Source organism: Myodes glareolus, chromosome 17 (assembly GCF_982192425.1).
Source record: "Myodes glareolus chromosome 17, mMyoGla1.1, whole genome shotgun sequence".
NCBI classification, from domain to species: domain Eukaryota; kingdom Metazoa; phylum Chordata; class Mammalia; order Rodentia; family Cricetidae; genus Myodes; species Myodes glareolus.
Genome location: NC_142042.1, coordinates 38976446 through 39004354, shown reverse-complemented (window position 1 = coordinate 39004354; position 27909 = coordinate 38976446). Strand labels below are relative to the sequence as shown.

Sequence of the window (27909 nt, the reverse complement as noted above, 5' to 3'; positions counted from 1 at the left end):
CTCGAGACTACTTGTTCATTTTTAATCAATCACGTAATTAATTAACTGCTAAATCTGGTGTGGTGCACATGCCTTAAATCCCAGCACTCCGAAGTCAGAGGCAGGCATACTTCTGTGAGTTTGAGGCCAGCCTGGGCTACAGAGCAAGTTGCAGGACAGACAGGGCTGTTAAACAGAGAAACTCTATCCCAAAAGAACAAAAACGAATGAAATCCTCCAATGTAAGTGAATAAATAAACAAAAATACTTTTTTCTTAACTCACAAAATCTGGGCAATTTAAATTTCCAAAGATAAAGTTTGAAATATGTCTTTAAAAAGCAGTTTTCTTCAGACTTGAAAGCAACGCTGTGCACTGTGATCATTTCCTTGTTACCTCTTAGATTTGTGCAGTTTGAGTTATTAGACCCAAATGAACAGTCTAGTATATTCATACTTAAAAAAATTAGCTACGATAGTCAACAGTAGATCACCAGTATTTTCTGTTAGAAATTGATAGTATAACTTTTCAAACTACAGGGAACCAGAAGAATAGTCCTAATGCAATAGTAAGAAACAGGCTACAATGCACTGGTAAGGCAAGCTCTAGAGAAACACATTTATTTTTAGCACCTGGTTAAATCCTACCACAGCCTAGACATTTTATATTTGGTATAATATTTATTTCACTGAATAGTCAAGGAATAAACACCATGGATTTACATTAAAATCAAGGAAGAGGTTTTTGATCATATGAACATTCGATTTTCAGTTCTTAATTTTCTTTTCTTTTTTTTTAATTTCACGTGTATGAATGTTTTACCTGTATGTGTATCTGTGTACGATGTACATGCCAGATGCCCAAAGAAGCTAGAAGGCAGCTCTGAATCACCTGTAACTGGAGTTACAAAGAGTCGTAAATTGCATGTGGGTATTTGGAATCAAATCTGGGTCCTTTGGAAGAGCAACCAGTGCTCTTAACAACTGAGCCCTTCGCTGAGCCTTCTCTGGTTCCTAATTTCTATTTTTAAAAATATGTACTTATTTACTCTGGTTGTCTTAAGTGTGACTTTTATTAAATTTAAGATTTTGAATATTCAGATCTATTTAAGTCTGTTTTTATAATTTTGAAGTTGACAGACTCTCAATTTTTTTTTAAAAAAAAGTGGTTTTTTTTTACACAGTCAAACTAAGCAGTATGTCACTGTTTACAGCTAACTTTTAGTTTCATATGAACTATTGAATTTGGTCAGTTGAGACCTTACAGTGTCCTCATTAAGATGGCAGTTCCTTCTAATAAATTTTGAAGAAAATGTTTCACTCATTTATATAACTTTAAATTTAGTGTATTTTAAGCAGTTATCTTTCTCATATGCAAAAAATGTTGAACTGAGAGCAAAATAGAATATGTTGACTTGAAGAAGTAGATGTACAGGGTGTTCACCACACAACCCTAAGGAAAATTCACGAAAACAATTTTACAGATAAAAGATAAACATATCCATTACAATCGTTCTTAGAAGTATCATAGATTTTTTCAAAAAAATATTTTTATAGTCAAAATTTTTTCACGAACAGAAAGTATCTTGAAAATACATGTACTTGGTGCATTAGATTGTTCCTTTCCCGTTCATGTATCAAAGCATGAATGTCTGATATGATGATGTTTGGAGAAGAGTTTTTTTTATGAGATCATTGGACCTAGCTGTGCTTATGAAGGCAGAGGCAGAGACGTCATGATGAGATTGGTGACCTTAAATAAGAGACACCTTAAGAACCTACACATTCTTTTCAGTCATGTTCCTTTAAAGAAGTGTCCACATGTAGTGAGGAAAACAGGCTTATTAGGTGCTGCGGGAGCTCCTTCTGCTCCTTCAGCCAATAGCCGCTGAGATACCAGCCCACTGGGGCATGGTCTCTCTCTCTCTCTCTCTCTCTCTCTCTAAAAAAGCAGCGGCTGTCCTCCATTCTCTCTCTGGCTTCCATCTCCTCTTCCGGCTCCTAGACTCCTTTCCTGATCCTGCAGAGGTGCCGTTGTCCGGGACGGTGATCTGTAAGTTTTTCCCCTTTGAATAAATAACCATTCTATTAATCATAATTCCAAACTGGTGTGGGATTGTTTGTGACTTACACCTTCAATTAGGAAAAGAAAAGGTCTCAGATTAACACCCACCATGCTTGAACTTTAATTTTGGGCCCTCGTCCTATAGAACTTACAGGAAATAAATTTATGCTATTTAAACCTCAGATGTTTGATACTTTTTATTCTGGACTGATGACAACATGAAAAGATATGGATAAGGGATGGGATGATTTTGTGACACATCCCTTAAAATGAAGACGATTTGGAATTCGATGATGCATAGGAGACTGAAAGAATTTTGACATGTCCACCAGAAATGTTACATGTAATTCTAGTGAGGCCTCGGGTGGAATGGACACATTTTTAGGAATGTTATTGCTGAGTGGTAAAGAGTTTGGCAGACTTGTGTACTGGTGTTTTGTCATTGGGAGACCTTGGGTGGATGCAACGGGATATTTCACCGTGGAAGTCTGTAAGCAATGTGCTAAAGAATCAGTGTGGTTCCTTCCTCCTGATTATTGGAAAATGTGAAAGATGCAGGTGAACTGAAGGAAGCTTGGCGAAGGAAAAAGGAACTGCAATATGAAGATTTGGTAAATTCTCACGTTCTTCATATTACTGCAGAGAAGACGAAAATAGAGACGAAGAAGAATGGGAAGAAGGAGAAAAATATAGGAAAATAGGGAGAGAGGGAGGGAGGAAGAGAAAGAGGAAGGACTGAAGGAAATAAAGAAAAAAGGGAGGGAGGGAGACAAAGGGAGGGTGAAATGAAGAAAGGAAGAAAGGAAATGAGAAATAAATGAAAGAAAGATAAATGGATTCCTTTCTGGTGAAAATAATATTTTGTGGTGGAGGTATTTGGTAAATTTTTTGGCCTATGTGAAGAGATATCTGACTCTCTACACTCAAGGGAATAAAATAGGACAAAATGAGTGGATGCTGTCAGTTGCCTTGGATTCGAGATGACAGAACTGCTGGGCTGTGGGCATCCATGACGTATTAGGAAAAGTGCTCCCAGCTACTGCTGCGTTCAGAGATCTTAAGAGTTCCACTCAGTGTCACTGTCTGCATCACCTCCACTGGCTGTTGTTGGGACTAGACCTCCCCCGCAGCCTGCAGTGTGACACAGATGTCAACCCCACAGAGGTAACAGGATAGTGCGGAGTATGTATTGGGACGGGGTTTGCAGAGAGTACTGTGGAAAACCATGTCCCCATTTTTTTCCTTACAATGTGATGTATTCGGATATAAGTCTTTTTAGGATATTTTAGCTTTAGATGAGATCAGAAAGGCGGGCAGTGACCCCATGATTTCAAGGAGAAATACAAGTGCTTCTCTCTGTACCTCCTACTAATTTTTCATCATTGTTACCACCTTCTTCCTAGACCCTTCTCCTTCTCTCACTCTGGCTATCCCAGAAAACAGACATCTACAGTCTCACAAGTCGGCCCTCACCAGAATCTAATCATGTTACTACTCAGACTTTGAATATATAACCTCTTGATTTGGGAAATGTTAATTCTGTTGCTTGGGTCACCTAGACTGTGATATTTTGTTTTGTTTAACACAGCTACCTTTGTAAAGATACAGAGAAACCACAGAATTTTGTAGTCAGCAAGCCTTGGAAGTCTAATTGCTTAATTGTCTGCCCATAGAAACCCTTAGGTTATTTTAATATAATCAATGAAGAAAATTTAAAGACCAAATGATTATCAGGAATGCCTATAGTTTATTGAATTTTTATGTATATTATTATATATTATATGTAGGCAATTCATTGTTCCTACTAATAATGGGGTTTTATAAACCCATTGTAGGCAAAGGAAAATCTCAACCAAGTATAATTTGACTGCTTTCATAAAGCTTTGGAGGTATTTTATAATCATTACACTATTAGTATCAATGCATGACTTATTTAATTAAATGTTAATTTCATCCTTAACTCTAGTGTTCTGTTTTTGGAGTCACCAAATACAGCTTCATACTAACTTGATAATGTGTTTGATAAATTACTAGACTGATATTTGATGATAAAGATTGTTTTAAGGTAAACACTGCCCACCCTTCCTGGTAAAAAATTGAGAGGAACATGAGTATGTTAACAGTTAAGGTATAAAAGGATATGTTACATTTGATTTCATAGAGCCAGAGCAGCAGCCAGGCAGCAGGAGGCAAGTTGAATTATATGGTCACTGATGATCAAACCCAATTGAGATCAACTTCAGACTGAAGGTAGTGACTGCAGAGAACCTTGACAAGGGCTTCTTCCATGATAACAAAATTCAAATTAAATAGAGAAAGTTGTAGAAATGCTGAATTGATTCCCTGAGTTACTCCCTGATTTTGATATCCTTCAACTACCAATAGCTCGTCTGCGCTTCAAAAATACACCGTGTCTCCTTCTAAGCGTTCACTACTTTATTTTGAAATACATTGTTATCTATATTTATCCTGTAGCTGATTAAATTGTTTAGCTGAGAAACACTCTCCCTTAACTTCGGTTATCCCAATATCTCTAGTCCCAGATCAGATAGACTGAGCTTTGGAATCCTTTCCTTTGCATATTGTCCACAATCCGTATCCTGTTTTCATTTTAATAGTATACAAAATACATTTCTAGAAATACTCTTTTCAGTGTTTGAACTTCCTGTTAATGTATTTGATTTCTGAATTACACTGGGAGATCACTGAGAGCAGAGATTCATCATTGTCTTGTTTGGCACACACAGGGATACTTTAGCACACAATAGGGCTACTTTAGCACATAATAGGGTGACTTAAACACATAATAGGGCTACTTTAGCACACAATAGGGATACTTTAGCACTCTTTAACATGTGTGGATGAAAATCACTATTTCATCCTATCTGCAACTGAGTTGTCTGCTTTACTTGGTACAAGGGACAGGAAGAGGTAGTAAAATATAAAGATATAAAATAGAGAGAAACTCATTGCTGGGGTAGTCTAAATTCAGAAGAAAACTTTGTGGGGTGATGCTATTCATCAGTACACAAGTATAGAATATTAGACTGGGAAGACATTGCTGAATTAAGATATTTATGGAACATTTAGGCATCAAGCAGATTTGGGCGAACAGATATGGAATGCAAGCACTGGGAGCCAAGAAAGAGATGGAGGTGATATACATACAGTAGCAGTAACCCCTTTAACTAAAACACTTCTGACTGCTTGGCACGGTGTCGTCTATATGTCAGCAAACCTAATACATCAGTATGTGAAGTAACTATAATTGCTCCTATTTTATAAACTTAATAACTGATGCAGAGATCTTTACAAGGGTTACTCCATGCCATGTGATTCCCAAAGAAGGTAGGATTCAGGCTTATACAGTACAGTTGTAAATCCATATTAGTGACAACCCAATAAGGAGACTGGACTTTTCGTCTTTGCCATTGAAATTCTGTGTGACTTTGGTTTTGTTAGTCAGCTCTTCTGTGCCACTGAACTCCTCATATGCATAATGAGGACTTCATCGACACTGATCTCAAAACTGTATTTGATGTAGAGTAACACTCAAAATCATTATTTTAATAGACCATGGAGGAAAAGGTTTCTTGGGTAAGTGTGGGGGGGACAAAACAGGGCATCTAGGTGCTTCTGTGGTTAAGGAACTAGCTGCTTGTGCACAAGTGTAAGGAGCTGAGTTTATATTCCCAGAATCCATACAAATGCTGAGAGCGGGCAGGAACTGTGATTTTCCAGAGCAGACTGACTAGCAAGACTAGCTGTATCAGCAAGTTTGGATATTGGCTGAGTGACCTTGTCTTGATGAATAAGGTGGAAAAGCAGAGATCAAGAATGATTATGGAAATCAGCCTCTGTCTTACACATACATGCTCACCTACATGATGGATACCTGCACACACACGATCATGCTTCCACACATGCAAGCACGCATGCACGCACGCACGCACATGTATGCAAGCTATAAACACACTTGCAATGGGAAAAGAACAATAGTAAAAATAGGAAGAGAATCTATGATCTTTTAAGTGGCAGGGGAGATTTGCTATCAAGTGTGAACGCTTCCAAGAAGGAAAGTGAAGCTTCAAGACATGGAGTTAGGGCTAAATCTTTACAACTTGTCCAAGGCAGAAGGCAGCAGCCTTTTTTTACCATACAGTGATATTTTATTTATATTTTAATAAAGAGAGCTTGATCAGAGGGTAAAACAAAGCCAGTAGAGGCCAGGCAGTGGTGTCAAACACCTTTAATCTCAGGATTTGGGAGACAGAGGCAGATAGATGTCTGTGACTTCAGAGCCACCCTGGGCTACACAAGATCAGCACAGAAACAATTCAGGTGGTGGTGTCTCACACCTTTAATCCCAGCACTAATGGGGAATATAAAACGAGAGGAGACAGAGGCTCAGGGCTCAAACTGTAGTAGCCCAGCCTTGGTAGAGGTTAAGACTTCTCTACTGGCTTGATGTTTTGCTTTTCTAATCTTCAGCTTGAACCCCCATTTCTGTCTCTGGGTTTTTGTTATTCGTGCTACATTACCTTGTTCCTAGAATCCATTAAATTATGCTAAGACAAGATTATGTAAGTGAAGATGTAAAATGCGAAGCTGGGAGGTCATCCAAGATTAGGGTTCCTCATAAGCAATGGAAGCGAAGAGACTCTGCTTAGATGTTAGGAGGTAAACCTTGGAGTAGTTTCCTAAGCAAATGCAAGAATCTTTTTATCCCAGGATATCAGGAGAGGGATTTAAACCCACAGACAGGTTCTGAAAGCTTGTAATCCACTATTTCTCCTCCTTCACATTTGTATGATTTCTGTTGGCTCCAAGTACTCTGTCCTGGACTAGAGTAGAAATGAGGGATTTCCCTCAAATGTCTTCCTAAATGTTGAGCACTCTTCATTCTGCACAGGTTCCAGGTTTTCTAACTTAGTTTTGTTGTTGTTATTGTTATTGTTATTAAGGCAATCACTCACCTATCACAGGCTGGTCTTGAACTCACTATGAAACTGAGGTTGAACTGTTTCTTGATCCTCCTGTCTCCAAACACTTGGGCCTGGGATTACAGATGTGTACTCCTCAACCTGGCATCATGAAGTGATGTAGATCTAAGCCAGGGCCACAAACATGCATTCTACTAACTGGCCTACAGCTCCAGCCTCAGGTTTCTAGACTCAACTTAAAAAAAGAAATGAGGACTCTTTGTTCCTTCACCCGCATGTCCCTCTGAGTGATCAAGAGGGACAAAGGAATTTCTGACACTCTGCATGCAGGACGAGAAGGAATGACAAAAGAAGAACTTACCAACACACAAACATACACATTTTAAAATGATTAATGTTTCCTAACTAGCTAATAGCTGAATCTGCAGTGTTGTTTTCATTAAGTCAATTGTTTTCTAAAGTACAGATTAAACAGTATATATTTGTTGTTTGGTTAGAATTAAGCTCTACTACATTTTCTAAGTATGGGTTGTATCTGCCTATAAAAACAATGGCAAATTGAAAGAAACCGTGAACTTAGGGGAGTCTCCCTGGTAAGGGCAATTTGGGGCCTTTAAAGCCTAGGGGACACAAAACCTGCATGGAGCTTGAAGATCTTCTCAGGGTCTTTGGCTCTAAAACTGATCAATATGGTGAATGACATACACAAGACATACGAAAGATCAATAACCTCTCAAATTTAAAATCGCATGACTTGGGCTTACCTTAGTCCTCATGAAAACTGCAATTATAAACAATCAAATGTGATGGAATGCTGTTTAAATAAATAGATAAGAAAAGGCCTACATGTGTGTGCCTTGAATGTTTTCTTTCTGGTCCTATGACATGTTCATTTAAATATTCTAATCTAATTATGCATAGATTCAAAACGCTAAATTTTGTGTTAAGATGAGTACTTTTTTTCTGCCTACATTTCCCATTAGCGGTAGATCTATTAAGTATCAAAATCTCATGCATGGGACATGGCTAAATGATTCGTTTGGGTGGATTTGATTGTTGAGGTAAATATAGTACATGAAAATTAATCTTAAACTAAATTCAAAATTCAAGTTTCCACAGCCTACACTTTACTCTAGCTCAAAAGTTAACTTTGGGCGTACTTCAGATTGTCTGGGGAACGTTTAAAAATACCATTTACTGAATCCCACCCGAGGCAATTAAATTGGAATCTCTGTAGGCGGAGGCTGAGTATTTCTCAGAATCTCCCCAGTGATTCCAGGGAACACACAGACTGAAAGCCTGTATGTGGGGATGTGACAGCGCCAGGGACAGAATGGTCACCAAAGCTAGTGCATCCCCTTCCCACCCTCAGCATTATGAAACATTCTAGGAGACACAGATTAATAGCACAAAGTCCTCGCTGTCTGGTTGTTGGGACTGCAGTATGGGTTGAAGGGCTATGTGAAACAATGTCTTAAAAGATATAGAATAAGGGAGGATGAGATGACTCAATAGGTTAAGGCACTTGCCTCCAAGCAGGAGGACCTGGCTTCCATGCCCAAAACCCACATGGTGGAAAGAGAGAACCGACTCATTCAAGTTGTCTTCTTCTCATCATATATACACTACGTCACACCACGTACAACAATAAATAAAAATAAATAATCAAATATATGTTAGAAATTAAAAAATAGATGTAGAATACAAAGAAAGTAGACTAGGCAAGCATATTTGGCTAAATGATTGAAATGTTAAAAATGGTTGAGAATTCTTACTAAAAGTCATGGAGGGCTATAGAACAGAAACAGGTTTTTCAAAATGGATATAGGTAGGCTTAGAGAAAAAAAATCACTGTTGGTTTCAAGTTAAATTAAAGATTAATGGCAAAAAATTGGGAATTCAGAGGAGGGAATGGACACCAAAATAGAACTGAAGCAAAATCCAGAGCAGTTATAAATGCAAAAACCCTATGGTAATATGTCCATAGATTAAGAACTGCTTTAGTATATTTTTAGCAAATTGAAGTGAAATGCTTAAAGTAATTAATGGCATGGTGATGTTTTCCTTTTGTAAGAAATGCTGACTGGCTCATGACTTGAGATCATGTTGCAGGCTGTTGGGGAAATATGGAGTCCTTCTGCCCGTGGTTGCCTCATGGCCAATAACAATGAGGAGGTGGCTTGTGAAAAGAAGAATTCAGTACATCACAGAGGATGTCAGTGTTGGTGGGGCCAGCTTCAAACTTTTAAAATAAACTTCTTTTAAAATCTCATCAGAACCCCAGTAGAAATGTTTCATTCTCTTCTGGGGGAATGTGGGAGTGTGTCCAAGACCCTGCCATTATCCCTCCCCCTTCCAGGATCCTCAGCTCTTCTGGGATAGTACTCTTTCACAGGTCCACACTAAGTCCCAAATCTCCAACCTAGAGAGCAAACCTCCAGCATATGAACCTTAGGGGAGATGTAAGCCAAATTAAGACAGGAGCCTGTTCTCAGAGGGAAGGACTGGGAAAGTGTGTGCTGAGAAACATTTGGACGTGTGGACTTTTGAGATGTGGACGTCTAGACATCAAGTAGATGTCAGCATGGTGTGAGGTAATGCTTTGGGAAATGTCTGGCTGAGATACAAGAGGAGGCTTGCGAGAAAGCTTTATCTCCAGCATGATAAGAAAAGGGGAAAAAGCTGATCCTTGGGAAAGGTGTATGTTCCCGAACAAAGCAGGAAGATGGAGTTAGGAAGACATATCAAGGAAGTTGATCAATAACATCAAGGCTCAAAGGGAGGTTTATAATTGACTCTGAGAGCAGCTCCCGAGTTTGATATTCAAAGGGCTCTTAACAGAAACATTTAGAGAGAGGAAACCAAACTGAAAGCATGGGAGGGGTGAACATAGACAGAGGACACGGCTAATATTAAATAAAAAGAGTCTTAAAAGTAAATGGGCAGTTGTGGATAAGCATGAACTATCACTGAGCATCACTCATTGGACAAAGTTGCCTCCTGCGAAGCCCAAGGGATCTGAGTTCAATTCCTGGAACCCACATGACGAAAGGGAAGAACCATCTCTTGAAATTTATTGTCTCACTTCTGTGAGGAATCCTAAACATACAAATAAACAAATAAAAGCAACCAGAAGAAGCATGAAGGGTAACTAGAGATTAATGTCAGATCAACTGGATCGCTGTGTCTTTTCCAGCCGGGGAAAGGACATGAATGGCCTCTTTGCAAAGGTGCTTCTTGGGAAAATAACTGAGATTTTGCTTGATTTAGGTTGCATTTGCCTAATTAATTAATCTTACATAAAAAGAGAAAGTACTGAAAAATTACCTTCCCTGCCTTTTCCTTAGCATCCCATAAGTGTTTCTAACTTATACAGGTTTCCTCAACGTAGAGCTTCAATCCAACGAGGAGTGATAGGCCATTCAGTATAAAAGAAACTAGGACTAATGCCTTATGTGAGTTCTGTAAAGAAGTCACCACAGGAGACACAAAATTAACTTTTTCCTACATATCAAAAAGAAAACTTCATAAACATATTGCAAAGTAAAAGACAAAATGAAAAAAATATGAAGGATTCAAATATCAACCATCAGTGCAATATGTTTACCAAATCAATGACTAGAATTGTGGTGGTAAGTAGCTGAAACACCAGAGGAAACAAAGGAAATTTCACCAGCAAACACAATGGAAGTGCCAATCTTTGGTTTTAAAACTTTCAATCCCCAGAAAGAAAGCTCCAATCCATTGTGTTGTAGTTTTTGTAGGTGTTCAATACACTCTTTTCACATCTGCCCTGGACTCAGAAAAACTTCAGAGGAGGTCATAAGCCACATCTAGACGTATTTTCTTCATCTCCATATTAATCCCTTCTTTTTTGGTAATTTTTATATACTTTTATTGCCCCTTTCCCCCACCCTTCCCCTCAGCAACTGAGGTTTCTGGGTTTTTTTTTGTTTGTTTGTTTGTTTTTCAAGTGACTTAGATACCTAGTTTCTATCCCAAATTTGGGATAGAGTGTTCCTATTTTTCAGTTTCAGTTTCACTTTGTGTACGTGAAGATGGCTGTTTGCAATTACCACTTTGATTTCAATACTATCCTTGCCTCCAAATCCTAGGCTGGGATTGGTCCCAGCCTATGCATTTGTAGTACCACAGTGTTCTTGTTTAGCGTCCCACACAGTGACCTCCTTAGACTGGCATGCTTTGTCAGCTTTCGGGATAACTACATCATTGATTTCAATCCTATCTATTAAAAAACTTTCCCACTACTTTGCCCTTAGACTCTGTGCCACGGTTAAAGGCTGAAAGACCACAAACTTGCAGGGGATTCACTATGTTTCTTTATTAACAATATTGTAGTTTTAAATTCCTAAATTAAGGGATGAAATTCTTACCAAGTTGATTTTTCTAAGTAAGGCACCATGTTTATAGACAATAGTCCAAATTTTCTTAATGCTCTGTGTTAATTCTGTAATTTAATTAGTATGTTTTATTGCAAAGGGATTAAACTGTTGAGGTTATAAAGTTGTTCATTAAGGAAGCAATTCTCTTGCCATTTATTTTGCTCTGCACTAAACTGAGATGCCAGGTGGCCACAGGAGAGCATGGTAATATTATTTAAATAGTGATTTTATACCTTGGAATGTTTAAGAGGTTTACAAAACTTCAATTAGCATGTTGCATTGCATTGTAGTTGGAAGAAATAATGTTTTGAGCACTTTACTCTTGTAATGTGCCTTTGTTATATATGATGGAAAGTGTTATTTTGTAATAGGCATTTCTATTTCATTTTATGCTCTCATTTTGTTGCTGTGTGTGTCTGTGCATGCATGTTTGTGCAAGTGTGTATGCGTGTGTGTGTGCGTGTATGTGTGGAGGTACATGTTTGTGGTCCTGTGTGTTTAGCACAGAACATGAGGACTTCAGAAGGAAACTGTGAGAGTCAATTCTCCCCTTTGACCACTGGGTTCCAGGAGTCAAACTCAGGTCTTTAGGCTGAGTGGCAAGTTCCTACTTTTACTTGCCGAACCAGCACACTGGTCCAGCTCTTCCGTTTCTAAATGTCCAATTTTAACAATCTAATATCACTAATAGGTGGTAGAAGCTACAAAAATCTTTTGCAGTTTCCAATTTTAGACTTCTAAATTTTATTGGTTTTATTTTTTCTAGATGCCTTAATTTTCTCACATTTCTGTATGTATACATCAATGCACTTGTAAACATAAATGACCTGTTCTATGATTTTCATTGGGGGATTTATTTGCCTGAAATCGGGTAGTTCCCTCTCCCCATTTCTCAATATAATCTATAAATCTAAATCTATAAATCTAAATGATGCATGAATTCCATGAAGTTGTTTTCAACAGTTTATCCTGAAACCCTCTCTCCTGCTTTTGGGTATCTTTCCCCTTTAATATATTTTCATTAATGTATTAAATATGGACTTCCTCTTGGTAGTTTTTAAAGTGTTATACTAAATAAGTATATTTAAGTAGCATTCACAATCAGTTTAGCTTCAAACCTCAAGAACAGACTATGTCCTGAAGAAATCTTTGTAAATTTAGGTTTTAACTACTGTTTGAAAAATGTCCATAATATTATGAATAATAATATTCAAATAAATATAGCTATTATAACATTGAGTATATACACTTGATTCTTTTCAGATGTTAGTGGGATCACAGATGATAAATACATAGATATAGATAGATAGATAGATAGATAGATATATAGATAGATAGATAGATGATAGATATAGATAGGTAGATGATAGATAAATTTTTAGTCTTAGTGTGTGTAACTCTGAGTGTGTGTGTGTGTGTGTGTGTGTGTGTGTGTGTGCGCGCGTGCATGTGTGTTACTATGTATGAGTGCCACAACACAAGGACAGCCTCGGGTATTGATCTTCATTACCCACCTTGAGACAGGTTCTCTTTGTTGTTCCCTGCCTGTCTATGCCAAGCTAGCTGAACAACAAGTTTCTGAGGAATCCCTGTCTTCACCTCCTCTCACACTGCAGGGGTGCTCCGAGCACAGACCCACAGCACTGTGTCTGGCTTTCCACAGGTCCTGAGGATGCTCAAGCTTGCATGCCAAACACTTTAACCCACTGAGTTACTTGAAAATGAGAAAAATATAATGACTTAATTTTGATTAGCCTATTACTAGTTTTCGAAATCCATTCTATTTTGCCTTCTTATTACTGATGATAATGTGAGCTAGTGAGTTGTGCCATTACACTGTCTGCTTTCTGAGCAGGCACCCAGTGTTCAGAGAATTATAATTTTATCATGAAGATTTGATCTTTATACATTAATCAGCCAGAGGGGCAGTCTGAAACAGTCTGAGTAGTCTAACCCTTTGAAATTCTGCCTTCTTACCCACCGCTAATATGTTCACAGTCATTACCACTTTTTTTAAAAAAAAATCAATATGGATAATTGAGTTATTATAAAAATTTAAGAAACAAGTTAGGCAAAAAAAAGTAGTCTCATATTTAATTGTGAGATTCAGAGGCTGTCAGAGATCCTTAGCAGAGAGCTACAGGTTTCCTGAATCATAGTCTTCAGTGTGTTCATTGCCCTGGGTGGGTAATGAGCAGCGTGCAGATCCCTTCCAGTACCTGGACTACATTCTGAGTATTGTTCAAATTTTCAGGTATCTTCTCTAGGAGAATCACCATCATCAAGAATGCACGCCAACCAAATTGCCACATCTACACACATACTATCTCTGATTCCTCTCCACAGCTGGTGGGACTAGGGCCACAGCGTAACTAGTAACCTGTGAACTTGGTCATTATGCCTTAACATTTGAGCTGGACGTATTATTGTTGTTGCTGTTTTGTCTCTGGGTTTAGATTCGGTACATTAGGATTTTTCTGTAGCATCCCAAGGCAGATCAGAGGCATTGGGACCTCAGAGTGACCTGTGAAAGCTGGGAAGAAAGAGGAATATGTACGGTCGCGCTGAGTCATGTTAATAAGGGATCAGTAAAGAAGAAAGAACTGCTGACATTGCAGAGGTACATGAAGCTGCCATAATTACCTTCACTCCAATAGCCCTTAGCCTCAGGCATGAAACAGCATTTTTCTTTGACTGTTGTAAGATATAGATCCCATACTTCTTTCAGTGAGCATATATATCCAGGGTGGCATAAATGGGCCTCTAAATTATTAAGAAACTTAGCTTAACCAAGACTTAGTCCCAGGCATTTTACATTTTATGAAATAAGCTTATTCCAGAACTAACAGATGCCACCCGGGAAAGACAAATTGCACATTTCAGAAGTGGTATTTTAAACCAAACTGGTCTGAGCTAGCGGAACAATCTATATGCTTCTAAAATCTTATATCTTATCTACATATCTAGGTTTCTGTTTCTTTGTTTCCAACTTCCTCCCCTCTAAGATTGATTACAGCGTTTTCTATAATTCATTATAGTCTGCTTTTGCTCAAGGAGACAATCCCTTGAAATTTACACCAAATTACCCCGATAATGGATGCGCCCTCATAATTCACCTGTCTTCTGTACATTCACTGATTTGTGAAACGCTTTAGAACCGAACCTCTCTTTTTAATGGACCAGACATGTGCTTTGGGCTGTCCCAACCAGGACACATATCACATGACAATGGTTTCTGGAATCACCCCAGAAACCAAAGGTGCAAGTGGGAGATTGTGTGTGTGTTGTGTTTCACAATGCACAGTTATCGCCTTGATGGCTCTTTGTCTTTTGAAATGTAAGTATTCCTGCTGTTCCTAACTCATAAGCCAAAATATGATGCACATCTTGTTTGAGGGCAAAATGTACCTTTTAGCCCAAAAGTCAAAACCTTGCTTCTTTTTAAAACAAATCTCCAATTAATTCTGAGTTTAAGAGACTACTAAATTAAATGTTTCCTGTCACATGTTAGCACTATGGGGCCTTTGATTGAAAGGAGCCTAGTATAATCTTATTGAACCAGTAGGTCGCAGGAATCAGAGAAAACGGGTTTGGATCACAGGAGAGCGTGGATGTTGGATGGATCTGTGAGTACTCTCTGTTGTGGTATCAGCTGACTGATGCTTGTGGGTCTCAGAAGGGCTCCAACATTTCGCCTTCTAAAAGCTGGAGATTAATGCAACCATGGCGAACCGCACAGCAACACCCTGGCAAAGAAAAAGGGTTAGGGCTGGCGAGATGTGGCAGGTGTCAAAATAAAAGGTTAGGCTCTGTGCCTGGGGACCCATCTGTCAGATAAAACCATGATAAGACAATTAATGTATTTGTTTATGTTGCTCATGACACATCCTGCGTTCCATAAAGATGATCAGTTTAAACACTGTCAACTGCTTTCTGGAAATTAGACTGCATGTAAAAAGAAAATGCCCAAGATAGAAAGAAATGAGGGTTTATTAGTTAAATGGGTAGTTTATACAGTCAAATCAAGTTAACTTGCAGACTTCTAGCGATCTGTACGAAAGAACTAAAGCTATTAACCTCAACATCTTCATAATGTAGAGTTTATATTAGGGACGTTTGAAGTGGATGTTGTGCCGCAAGACAATTGGTATAGCATCTCAAAATTTCACCATGCTTTACATTCATGATACTAGGTTCTAAGTTTGTAATAAAATGTGTCCCAGGGAATGTATGGGAAGAGGAGAATTTTCATCCACGAGCTATGGATCCTGCATTATCTTCAAATGTTTTGTTCACAGCGTTGTCATGTTTAGGGCTTTCATCTTCCCTCTGTGAGTAATTCTGACTCCTCTCATTGTATTTATTATTTATTTAGCTTTCTCACGACATCTGCTTTGCAATCTGTTTAAACTAGAACATGCTTAGATTTTATATTCATCAGTGATCTATTTCTTGCCGATAAAAGAAATTATCAGATGCTTTTAAAATGCCCTGTTATTTTACAGGTCAACAAATATAAAATGGCTTACCTAGAATTATGAAAGAAATAAGTTTTCTTTTCCCAGTTCAAAATTTCAGGTAGAAATTGATTTCCTCATTTCTTTCTACTGTGGACCTTTAAAAAGGTTCCCAGTTATTGTTTCAATACCTTATTCTTACCGTCATGTTACATTTTGAAGAGAAGAAACTGGCTCATCAACAGCATAATATGCTACAAAGAAGGAAGAGTCAAGGCCTTTGACTTCTGATGAAAAACCAACTATGACTCTCCTGTTCCTAAGCTGCACACTCTGACAGTGACGCTGTTAGCTTTCTTTGTGACAAGAGAAAGAAGCGTTCGCAAACAGAACTCTGGTGTTCAATATATTTATTTTTCATTTTGTTGGGACAGGATTTTCCCCCTTATCACTACTTCCCATCTATTAGAAGGGTTTTAGTTAACCATTAAATCAATGAGTTTTTTCTTCATTAGGAAAACTTCTCTGCCCAAAGCATGTCACCATCTTATATTTTCTACCGTCTCTCACTGAAGCATGGATTCAATGGAGCCACAGGGATATTAGGATAGAAGCCTGGCTAAAGGTCAGTGGAGACTCAAAACACAGACTTTATTATACAGTTCTTCCAGCAGTCTGATGCATGACTTACAAATTACATCTGCAGTCCAAGTACAACTAACTACTATTTAAAATTGAATTCACTTCTGCCTGCATTTCCTGACTCGGAGGTTTATGCTGTTGCTTTAATTTTATTTGAATTTCAGTCTTCTGAATTAGCTCTATTTCCTATCTCTTTATCTTCATTTGCCTGGATGCAGTTGAAAATACACTACAGCAAAATAAAATTCTTAGTCACCATCCTGGACGACTCTTCAAAAATTCTAAGATGTGTAAGGTTACCTAGTTGTGATCGGCTTAGCTCACTGGCCACTTTCTCTGTAGCACAGAATAAAAGTAATAATCTCAACAGCAAGTCGGAATCTCTCTCACCCATTTTTTCACAGATCCATTAAAAGATACATCGGACAAAAGGTAAGCTGATTTCTAACTTCTTCACCGTAGGGACTGTCCATTGGAAATGAGCAGTTTCACAGTACACGTTCTATCTTTACGTGGGGAGAACATAAACGAAGCGGTTCCTTTTATTTTAAAATGTTTTAATTTCTGCTTTTACTTTTTTGCAGAACTGTGAAAGAATAATTTTGCTGGATATCCACTTATTTCAGTTCAGTCATTTGAAGACAGTATGAGAATTCGGGTGGGGTTGTTGACCCCTCTTTGCTCTGGGACAGTGAAAACCTGCCTCTGTTTTCACCACAGGTCAGTTTTCATAAGCTATTCCCTGACAGACCAACTAGAGATGCTAAATCACCAAACCGCTTCTCTTATTTTTTAAGCATAATAAATATACAGTTATTTGGGGGAAATAATGACTCATTGGCCACTCCTTCAATCCATGATAATGGTAAACAGTGACTCTCTGAATTTTGATTATTTTAACAAACAATTAAAATCCTCAGCATAAACTGTGTTATGTAAGGAAAGTGTCTGCAACCAATTTTGTTTCTCATTATTAAAAAAAGGTTGTTATTTCTTTCAGGAAATCTGCTTGAAATTGATTAGAGCGTCCCACCCGTGTCAGGTGTTCCTTTCATTAGCTTCACCTCCTTCTGGATCTCATTTGTCTTAAGCATCACTTTTCTGGCCAAACATTTGTATATGTTTTTCTTGTAGTCTATAGTTTTATGGGTTTATCTTTTTTTAATTCGTTGAACATTTGTTCATTATTAGATAGGTAATATTTTACCTCCATTTCCAGATGACAAAACTCTGGTATACTAAGAGTAAATCATTCTTAAAACATGAACCTATCTTATTTTAGTAATAGGAATGTTTTGCATCTACTTCATGCTCAGATGCTGAAGAACGCGAAGGACAGCCTGAGAGTTGTGTGACAGGAAAGAAAAATAAATAGGTGAGTATTCGGAGAAAATTAGGACAGGGGAAGCAAGGAGATTTGTTGGAGGACAAGTCTGATGATTTAAGATGAAGCATGACAGCAAAAGATGGGTAGGGGACAACTCTAAGTGGCTCAGTTTCGCTCTGTCTTGCTGCGCTAAAATAACCTGCCCAAAGCTTCTTAAGGGAGAAAGACTGTCTTACAGCCCAGGGTTCCAGGCTCAGTCCATCATGGAGGGGGAGTCAGACAGCAAGCATCTGAAGGAGCTGAACACAACCATCTGCATTTGGAAGAGAGCAGTGAGTGCCAGTCTGTGCACCAGGGCTCAGCCCCTTTTCTCTAAGATCCCCCCCCACCCCGCTGACTAAGAATGGCACACCCACAGAGGGGAGGGCTTTACCCTTTATTAACTAAATCAAGAGAATCCCCCACAGGTTTATCCAGAGGCCAATCTCCCAGGTGCTTCAAGATTTTTTTATTGTCAAGTAGACAACCTGAACCAGTACACTATGGAAACTTGCAAAAATCTTATGATAATGATGAAGAGGGAGAAAGGAAGTCATGAGAAATAATGCATAAATGGATTTCTGGGTCTTGAGCATGATTTGATTAATTCTGAAATAATGTTTCCAGTATGGAATTCATTTTCAAGATAGAATAAAGAGGAACCTCTGTCTCAGAAGATGTTATGCATGTTGTAACAGTTCATCATGGGAGTGGATTAGCATGTGAGGAAGATATTATATAGTGACTCGGAAGACGGACTTTGTAGAGAAATAGGAGCCCAATTGCCTGCTTCATCCTTCCTGTTATGTGTGTAATCTTGACAAGAGTCAGAGATACCTCCTACAGCAGCAGGATAGCTGACCATGCGCATCCCCCTAACATCATGTCCAGGAACAACCCAGTAGCGGATCACACACAGCCAAGATGATTTACAGCCTCACACTGGACAATCATAGATTAGGCAAATCAGGGTTTTAGTCCTCTTGCATTATTTCAGCAGCAAACCGCTGGAGGCCAACAACATCCCTAACCCTTACAAGTCTTCCTTCTTTGTTTTCACTGGAGAAGAAACAAATAGAATGAATGTACTAATCCCTGCGTAAGATTCTGCAGACCTTTCAACAGATGCCATATCTCGCGTTTCCTGTATGTAGCAAGCATCAGTATCATAACTCTTGTAATTTAATTCAGCATGTTCTACAGGACAGTGAACATTTTGCAATTCTAATGCATGCAAAAGCATTTCAATTACTTCATCACCATTCCAGAGGAAGAAGATTTGTGAAAGTTCTTTTACTGGCTTAACAGGTGAGATGTTTTCCTTTATGTATTATTAGAAGGTTCCAAAAACAACATGCATTTTCTAATAACTGTCTATTAAATTCATATATATTGTCTATATATAATATATATCCAGAATACATAAATACTCTATATATGTGTATATGTAAGTATAAGTCGAAATTAAAGAATAGACCATGGGGAAATGCTGTTTACTGATTTGTTCTCCATGACTTGCTCAGCTTGCTCATTTTGCTTCCTTAAGCAACTTTAAACCAACTTATTCTGGTGGGACTGCTCACCACGATGGGAACTGTCACATTAATCATTCATCAAGAAAAAGCCCCTTCCCCAACACACACACACACAGAGAGAGAGAGAGAGAGAGAGAGAGAGAAGCAGAGAGACAGAGAGACAGAGAGAAATATTCCTGCAGCAATCTGAGGGACACAGTTCCTCAAGTTGAGGTCCTCTTTTTCCGGATAACACAGTCTGTGGAAAGCTGAAAGAAGTTAGCCATCAAAGCACACACATATGCACAAGCGCACACACACACACACACACACACACACACACACACACACACACACACCTTTAGGTATTTTAAGTGCTCTTCAGAATTAGAGTAAATCTATGGTTTCAATTCATCATACTCCTTGACAAGTTAGTATGAGGTCTGGTGCTGGTTGTGTGCCCTGCTGTTCAGGAAGCTCTAATAGAATATTCTAAGCCAGAGGCCACTATGTCTATCATGATGACAGGCAGTGTGTTTAATGTAAACCATTAAAGGTAGACTCTGCAGGATAGCAGGAATTTAAGTAAAGATTAAACCATTGGTAAATCACCCTACTGACTTGCCTTGCTAAAACCTCTTTCATCTAGGTTGATGATTTTGGGATTATTTGTTCTTTGGATCCTCCTTTCTATTTCTGCTCTAGGAATATAATTTTTGCAATATGTTAAAATAACTTTTAAATAACATAGATTTTATAGGAAAGTTATTTGCAATCTGTGAAGGCCATTTTCTGTCCAAAATATTTTTAAAGCTTGTTTATGGAATTGTGTAATCTTGAGACTACTGCGGTGAGATTGTTGTTTACTGCTTAACAAACTTTGGATGATTGTCTGCACCAGTGAAAAGAACTCCTCTGTCTCTCTGTGTGTGCACTTCCGCCATATGCTGCTGTGTGCACCCGCCCTCCACCCCTCAAAACCTCTTTAGTCTACACTTTGCCAGTTGTTACACTTCATCCAGTATTACTTTAGCCAGTATCAAGGCTGCCTCAGCTGCTGTCTTGAGGACACCCTTTCAAAGAAGCTTGAACTACTTTCAAGGAAGCAGAAGGGAGCAAACAGGGGAGAAACGTCACGTCAGCTAACAGCTCTGGACCAAATACGAGTTACATGACAGTGGTTATAGTATACTAAGATGGCCTGCCCAGTAATAGATAGCCACACATCACCCAAAAGACTCATGAGAATAGCTACTATAATTGTTTTTAAACCAGGAAATAGCATAGAGCTCATGGAACAAATCCTAGACATCAGCTATTTTTAAAAAATGCAGAATCTGGGGTAACACAGACATATATATTTACGTAGATGTTATCTAAGACTATTTTCACATTGCACAAAAGTGGCAGAGTTGAATAATCAAGACTGAGTGGTGTGAAGAGCCTAAAATCATAACATCTTTTCTTTTGCAGGGAAAACTTTGTGAACTCTTGCTTTGAATCTAAGAGGTAGGGTGATTTGTTGGGCAGCAATACATTACACAGACGTTTGCCCAAAGGAAGCATGCCTCATTCCTTATTAAACCAATAAATTCCTAGGCTTGTGAAAAACTACATATGCATTGGCAGAGCCAATAACCCCTTCTGCAGATAAGTCTTATTGTTCAGCTTGCACTTCTAAAGTACGGTTGCGCAGATGGCTGATTGTACACAAGCATCTGCTACTTGTTCACCATAATTGTGGAGCTGGGCATAAGGCTACTCTTTCAGAATTGGATTTCCGAGGCACTATATTTTATATGACCCCCAGGTTTGTCTTTCCCTTTCTGAAATAAGGCGGAAAGAGATGTCGGTATTCTACTTCAAACTAGCAGAAACCCATATCCACTTGATTCACCATCCTAATAAGTCTAGTATGCTAGATAAGGAGGAAGAAATGAAAACTATTCAAACCACTTCAGACAATTTTTCACTTTCTAGAACTCCATGGAGCAGGAATTCTAAAGACTTAGAATATTCATATTTATCTATAAATTAGAAAGAAATAAAGTTGAGTCTTCTCTAATGGATTGAATGGCCATTGGGTATCATGTTGAGCAGGCTGGGTCATCTCCTAACTAAGGTAACAGTTTTATTCAAAAAGTTTGGGCACAAAATGATTTAGCTGATAAGACATTGGATAGTTGGCTCCAAACTCTAAGTGACTTTGATAAACTTCGCCCTAATTTTGTTAGTTGGCCAGAGGCGAACCATTTACAGTAACCATACTTTTCTCTTCCTAGATAAAAATATATAACTCCAGACAGATGAAGCAGGAATTTTGAACACTGACCTTTCTAATTCCTGTTTCTCCCAAGTCAGAGGGCTGCAGTAACTGGCGATTGCCCTAGGCATGTGTCATTTTAGTTCCCAGAAATGCTTGTGCACCAACATAGAGCCTTAGGTGATGCAATAAGTATATAATCAAGGTGAGCCTTTGCCATGCAGGCAGCTGAAAAGCACGTTTACAGCAATTTTTTTTTTTAGACAATTAGCACAAAATTAGGGAAGAGAATTTTAGTCACACTGTGAATCCATAAACAATGATGGCCATCCATATGGGTCAATGAGGGCAACTTTTAAGTATGCACACTTGAGCACAGTCCCCATTTCTCCAGTGATTGTTTCCCTTAGACTGCGGTGAAGCCTATCAACTCACAGACGATACTAACTGACATAATTCTGAGAGTGACCCATCCTTAGAAAAACAAGTCTATACCAGACTTAATATTTAGAGCTTAAGACCCTATTATAGAAATTCTGGAAATCTAAATGCAGCAAATGTGTTCTGGAGAATAAAAAAACAACCAACCAACCAACAACAACAACAACAAAAAATAAAACAACAAAAATCTTAGTTTAGTTTCCAAATGAAATGCATTAAGAACTCTTCTTCCCAGAGTAATTTTGTTGAAAGGAGAGTTCCCAAATACAAATGTAAAAATGGAAGCTGGCTTGTGGTACTTGGGACCTGTTTATTCATCTGCCAATGCCCTTTTAAGAGTAACTTCTGTTGGAAACTAATCAGCTTTCCTTGTTATGGTCCATCTTAGATTCTGTAACTTCTGGATCAGGACAAATAGCATAATAGTCTTCGTTATCTAAGTACCTGCTTTCTTGCTGGACTGAATGCCATGTAAGGAAAGAAAAACATATTTTTCTTGCTCACTAAAATATTCCCAGGGCTTGTTAAGATGGTAAGAAGAGCCCAGGTCCTTAACAGATACTTGCTGAAGAAATAGATTTCTCAGGGGAAAACAACTGATTGAATTTTCCCAGCATCATAAATGGGCATGAACGTGATGAGCCCTCTGCAAGATGAGCTTGTATGTAGCAGATAGTGATTTTACAACATTGAACAAGACAGTGTTGGGCAAAGCCCATTATGAATAGCACAGCCAGAAGATACATGAGGAAAACATAGGTTTTGGTACAGGACCAAAGACTGGCAAGGAAAATTCAATTCAGATCATCTTCCTGTAAGGACATACTTTGCTTTGCGAAGGGAAATTGAACCCATTTTGTTTTTCTATACCACACTATAATTACTATGATTATTCTTCTAGGCTATTAAATTTTCTTTTTAGGTAAGTTTCGGGATGTGTACTCATGCACAAGAGAGCTGGTGTTTAGATAACCTCCTTAACAAGACAGTAATCTTCCCAGGTACTAGAGTCCAAAATGGAGCAAATAAAAATAGCCAACTTAAAATAGAACCCAGTTCTCCATGGTTATGTTGAGAATGTAAGTAAAATGCACTGTTGGGGGCTGGTGCACTCTAGAAGTGAGGAAAGATAACCAAAGCAAAAGCTAGACTGCAACACACTGGGAGGAAACGTGAGAGAAAACTGTCACGTGTGCTCTGGGTTACAAAGGAACACATCTGTGTCATTCCACAATGTTAGAATTTATTGAATAACAACAAATTCACAGGGGTCGAGAGTTTCAACTAAAGTAATTTGCTAGATAATCCCACCCCTGGGTCATTTGTCTAAGGCAAACGAAGGTTCTTTTGCTTTAACCTTAATTATTAATGTTAAGTCTTATATCATGCATCACACAACACACAGTGAGTGTAGCAATATATCTTTAGACATGCGTGTGGCTTACAGAATGAATATCAGCTCCGGAAGCTGCATCAACATCCCAAAGGCCTTATAAGTAGGGTAATGGAACTGTGAATAGAGTCCTTATTGATAAGATAACTAAGAATTCAGGCCAGGGTAACAGACTATAGATTGATATGAGGGCCTGCCATCATAGTACTAGATACCCATTATTTTGTGGGGTTCATGTGAAGAAAAAATAATTTTTCCTTGATCTAATGAGTCTTATGAGTTCTTGAATCTAGTCTCCCTGTGATGATTTTAAAAAGCCCATGTGCCCACAAAGTCTCAGTTCACCCCACAAAACTTAATAGGTGACATCCTTTCTACTACAAGGAACGGGTCATTTATCAATTGGAACAAGACAGGTGGTACCCAGAAAATCCTGCGGGTAATGGGTACTCCCAGAGGTCGCAGTCATCTGCCTCTAAAACAGTGCAAAAAGCTTTTTGTACAACGGAGTATCCTAGGTCAAGGCACAGCCTGACCACTGCTTGTTTTTTACAATAAGAAGTAACTAGGAGTAGGGCGAAACCTAATCTCAACAAAACTAAAGGGGGTAAGAGCCAACCTGACTGGGAGCAATCACTTAACCTCTCTCTACCTGGATCTCATTAGTAAAATTAGGATGAAATAATTTATAAGGTTGCTATTAACGTTAAAATTTTTATGAGCAGCGAGGCCTCAGGAACATGATGTCTTCAGCAGAAAACACCGCCGTTTTTCAATATTCCTTTTACATATAATGGAAGCAAGTTAAAATAATAGGTCTGACGCTCACAAAGCCATTAAATATTTACCGGTCACTCTCTTGATGACCATTTTGATTCATTGTGTAGCATATATAAATCATCGATATTTTCAAATTACAAACAGCTCAGGAAGGAATTGTACAGCTCCTGCTGGGGCCTTGAACTAAAATCTGAATTACCTTCCTCTTGTTTGTGGGAGTCTTTCTAAGCTTCCCATTTGTTAAGAGCACTAAAGATCTAAGCAACATACTACGTATGTATGATAAGTACAAGATATTGCATATGTATGATAGGTTTATTATGATAATTTTCCTTGAATTGCAGATTGTGTCACATAGATCGTCTTTCCTTTTCGGGAAGTCTCCTGTTTATTTTTGAAATATCAGTATCCAGTAGCAACCAAATTCAAACAGAAATAAATGTTCTCTGTGTCACATGATATACCATTAATGAAACTAGAATATGTTGTTTCTTTCGAGGGAAATATAATTAAAGATAAAGGGAGATGTGGGTAGAATGATACTTATTTATAAATATCATAAGTCTATTGTATGATTTACTACATTCTTCTTCTTTTACTTAATCATTTGTCCCTACCACTAAGTTTTCTTCTTCCTAAAGTGTCATCGTTTCTTTCTCTGTCAACCGGGGAGCAGCTTTCATATGATGCAATTTCTCCAAATACTCTTAAACAGTTGTCTCTACTGAGTGTTATACAGCCAAGAGCCTCCATTGATAAGTGCTTCAATATTCATTCCAACACTACCTGCCCAAACTCCTTCTCAGACTCCAACACAGAGCCTTGCCCTGGTAAGATCATCATTTCTTACTCATTACCACCCCTTCTTTCTTGTGTAAATGAACATTCCCTGGCCTCCTGCCTTGAGATGCAAGACAACTCCTTCTGGGATGCTTTCTTTTTTTTCCTAAACTCTTTTTATCCATCTAGTTTTTGAAACCATGCCTTTTTTTGAAATTCAGAAAATGGGGCAGTCAGATAATAAGTAAATCTGTCAGGGTCCCCAGATTGATACATGATGGACCTGTCAGGGTCTGTTTGGAAGTAGCTAATAATGATTCTATTATGTCTTACTGCATGTGTACGTTCAAAATGCAGATGGCGTGTGGAATCCGGCTGGATGTAGCATTAAAATAAGTTGCCCACCATCTTTTAGATCTCTAAGTAATATTAGGTCTCTGGTTACAAAATATACAAGTAATTTTCAGGATTGAGAATGGGTTTATTTACAGGTGCTAGCAGCTAAATCAAATAAAAATATTCAAATGACATCTAGTGATGCTGGCATTCCTAGGCACTGAGGACACCTACCACTGCATTCACCAGATGTTGGAAATTACCTCTGCACTACTGAATACAATCTCTAGACAATATTAGTATTCAAATTTATTCAATTTAAGATAAAGTTCATAGTATACATAAAACTACCTTAATTTGTTGCATGGAATGGGTAAACTAGTTCTGATTTTAGTTTCTGAGATAGCTCTAAACTGCTTTCAATTGTAGCTGGACTAACTGCTTTCTAACACCCTTTTTTCATTTCTATCATTTTATTTGTGTTTTTATTTTCGCTTGTACATATGTGTGTATGAATACATGCCACATTCTGCAGGTGCTTTGGGAGGCCAGAAGAGGGTGTCAGATCACCTGGAGCTTGAGCTACATACGGATGTGAGCTGCCCAACTTTGTAATTCACCAGACCAGCAGCTGGGAAGAACTCCTCATGTTCTGTCCTGGGAAAGAAGTAGCTTACAAATATTGTCCTTCGTAGAAGCAAAGAGAAGTGAACTTGTTTCAACTGTTCATAATTATGTACTATTTATTGGATTGTCTGGGTTCTTTCACAAAATATGTGCCCTGGGTTATTATCCATATTGGCGATAATAATAGTTTGCTTACTTTCAGAACTTGCAGTATTAAACTTCATTACAAAATTTTTGCAATTGTCTTGCTCCTGCTACTATCTATGCAAATTTCTTGCTCCTCAGTCCCCCAGCTTTTGGTTAAAATGAGTACTGTTTTTACAGTAACTGACACATCTGTGTATACATGCATATGAGTATTTATATTTATTTCTAATGAATGCAGTTGTTCATGTGTTTCTTTAATAAGCCTGTAGAGCTTGCCTCTAAGCTTTCCTCCCCTGGTTGTATTCTGTTAGCACTGGGCTAGGTTCAACTGCACTTCAGCCTCACCAGTACTGTCTCTGTCTCTTTACTCTACTCTGGGAGGTTAGCAGGGACCTCAGTCTGTTTCTGACTTACATTAAGTTGATGAACAAAGTAATCAGAGGAATTTTTCACAGCCAGTGGCCCTTTGGACATGCTCATTTGTCAACAGTCTATTAAAGTCCTTTCCCAAGCTTTCTACTAGTCTGTATCATTTTCATATAGATCTGCAAATGTTCTTATATATCCTCGATGAATTTGGGTACTGTCAATTTATGCATATGTGTATGTCATTTACTAATACATTTTGATTTTAATTCTATCTATGATATTTTTTAGTCACCAAGTAATCTTTCATTTTCTATTTTATTTATTATTATTATTGCCTATTTCTGTGATGTGATATGATGTGATGTGGTGCGGTGTGTGTGTGTGTGTGTGTGTGTGTGTGTGTGTGTGTGTGCACGTGCTCTTGTGCAAGCCAGGCCACATGTGCATGGGTCAGAGGACAATATTCAGGAATGGATTCTTTTTGCATCACAGACATTGAACTTACGTTGTCAAGCTTGTAAAGCAAACACATTCGCTGAGCCAAACATCCTTCAAATTAGTACAGTTAAGCTTGCTAACTGAACTGTAATGCTGTTTAACTTACCATTTTCTTCTTAATGTAATGTTAATGATATGTACTGATTAATAAATCATTGCCTTTTTCTAAAATAGTTAATTTCCTTATTGATTTTTATTGCTTTACAACCTTGTTCTATTCTACTGGAATTTTAATTGTGTGTGTATGTGTGTATCCAATGGAACCACTTCCCTGCATTCCCATAGCCTGTGGCCCTCCCTAGTCATATGACTACATGAACGTAGGATATTATTGAGTTCACATTGGTCCCTTCGGTATATTACATTATCAAAACTATACTGTTTTAATGATCACAAATTGACAATAACTGATAAAGACATTCTTCATTATTCTTTTATAAGAATCTTGACTATTTTTAAAAAGCATTTAAATTACATTTATTTGTTTATTGAGTGCCGAGGGCATTTGTATGTAGGGGCACAGTACAAATGAGAAAATGGGAAAACTTGTAGCAGACAATGCTCTCCTTTTATCATGTGGGGCTTGGGAATCAAATCCATGCTATAGCCATCGTAACAAGTGCCTCTACTTATCGAATCATTTTACTGACCTATGCTCTTGACTATTCTTAAATCTCTGCAACTATGTACAATATTTTAATGATCTGATCAATTTTCAAATGAAGATCTCATTTGTTCTCTGAATTCTAAAGGCTTTATGATTGGGTTTTTGAGCTTTTATTTTGTTTATGTGACAACTTTTCTTACTCTTTTTGATGTTAATATTGACTATTTGTATTCTTTTATTGTTAAAAACCCATTAAAACTGATCCATTTTAATGTAGTGCTCGATTTAGTTTGCTAATATT

The 27909-nt window shown here is 38.0% G+C and overlaps 1 long non-coding RNA gene across 2 annotated transcripts in view; it reads left to right on the top strand.

Annotated features, from left to right (window-relative positions):
• Window positions 1–27174, top strand: part of LOC125414805 (uncharacterized) — a 90023-nt gene extending 62849 nt beyond the window's left edge. Inside the window, exons 2-5 of one of the 2 annotated variants that reach the window (XR_007236383.3) lie at window positions 17072–17207; window positions 17804–19161; window positions 24886–25074; window positions 25896–27174. This is a non-coding gene — a long non-coding RNA (uncharacterized LOC125414805). Of the gene's footprint in view, window positions 1–17071; window positions 19162–24885; window positions 25075–25895 lie in introns of both variants that reach the window. The other variant, XR_015735322.1, reaches the window with a different exon arrangement.
• Window positions 27175–27909: the final 735 nt, after the last annotated feature.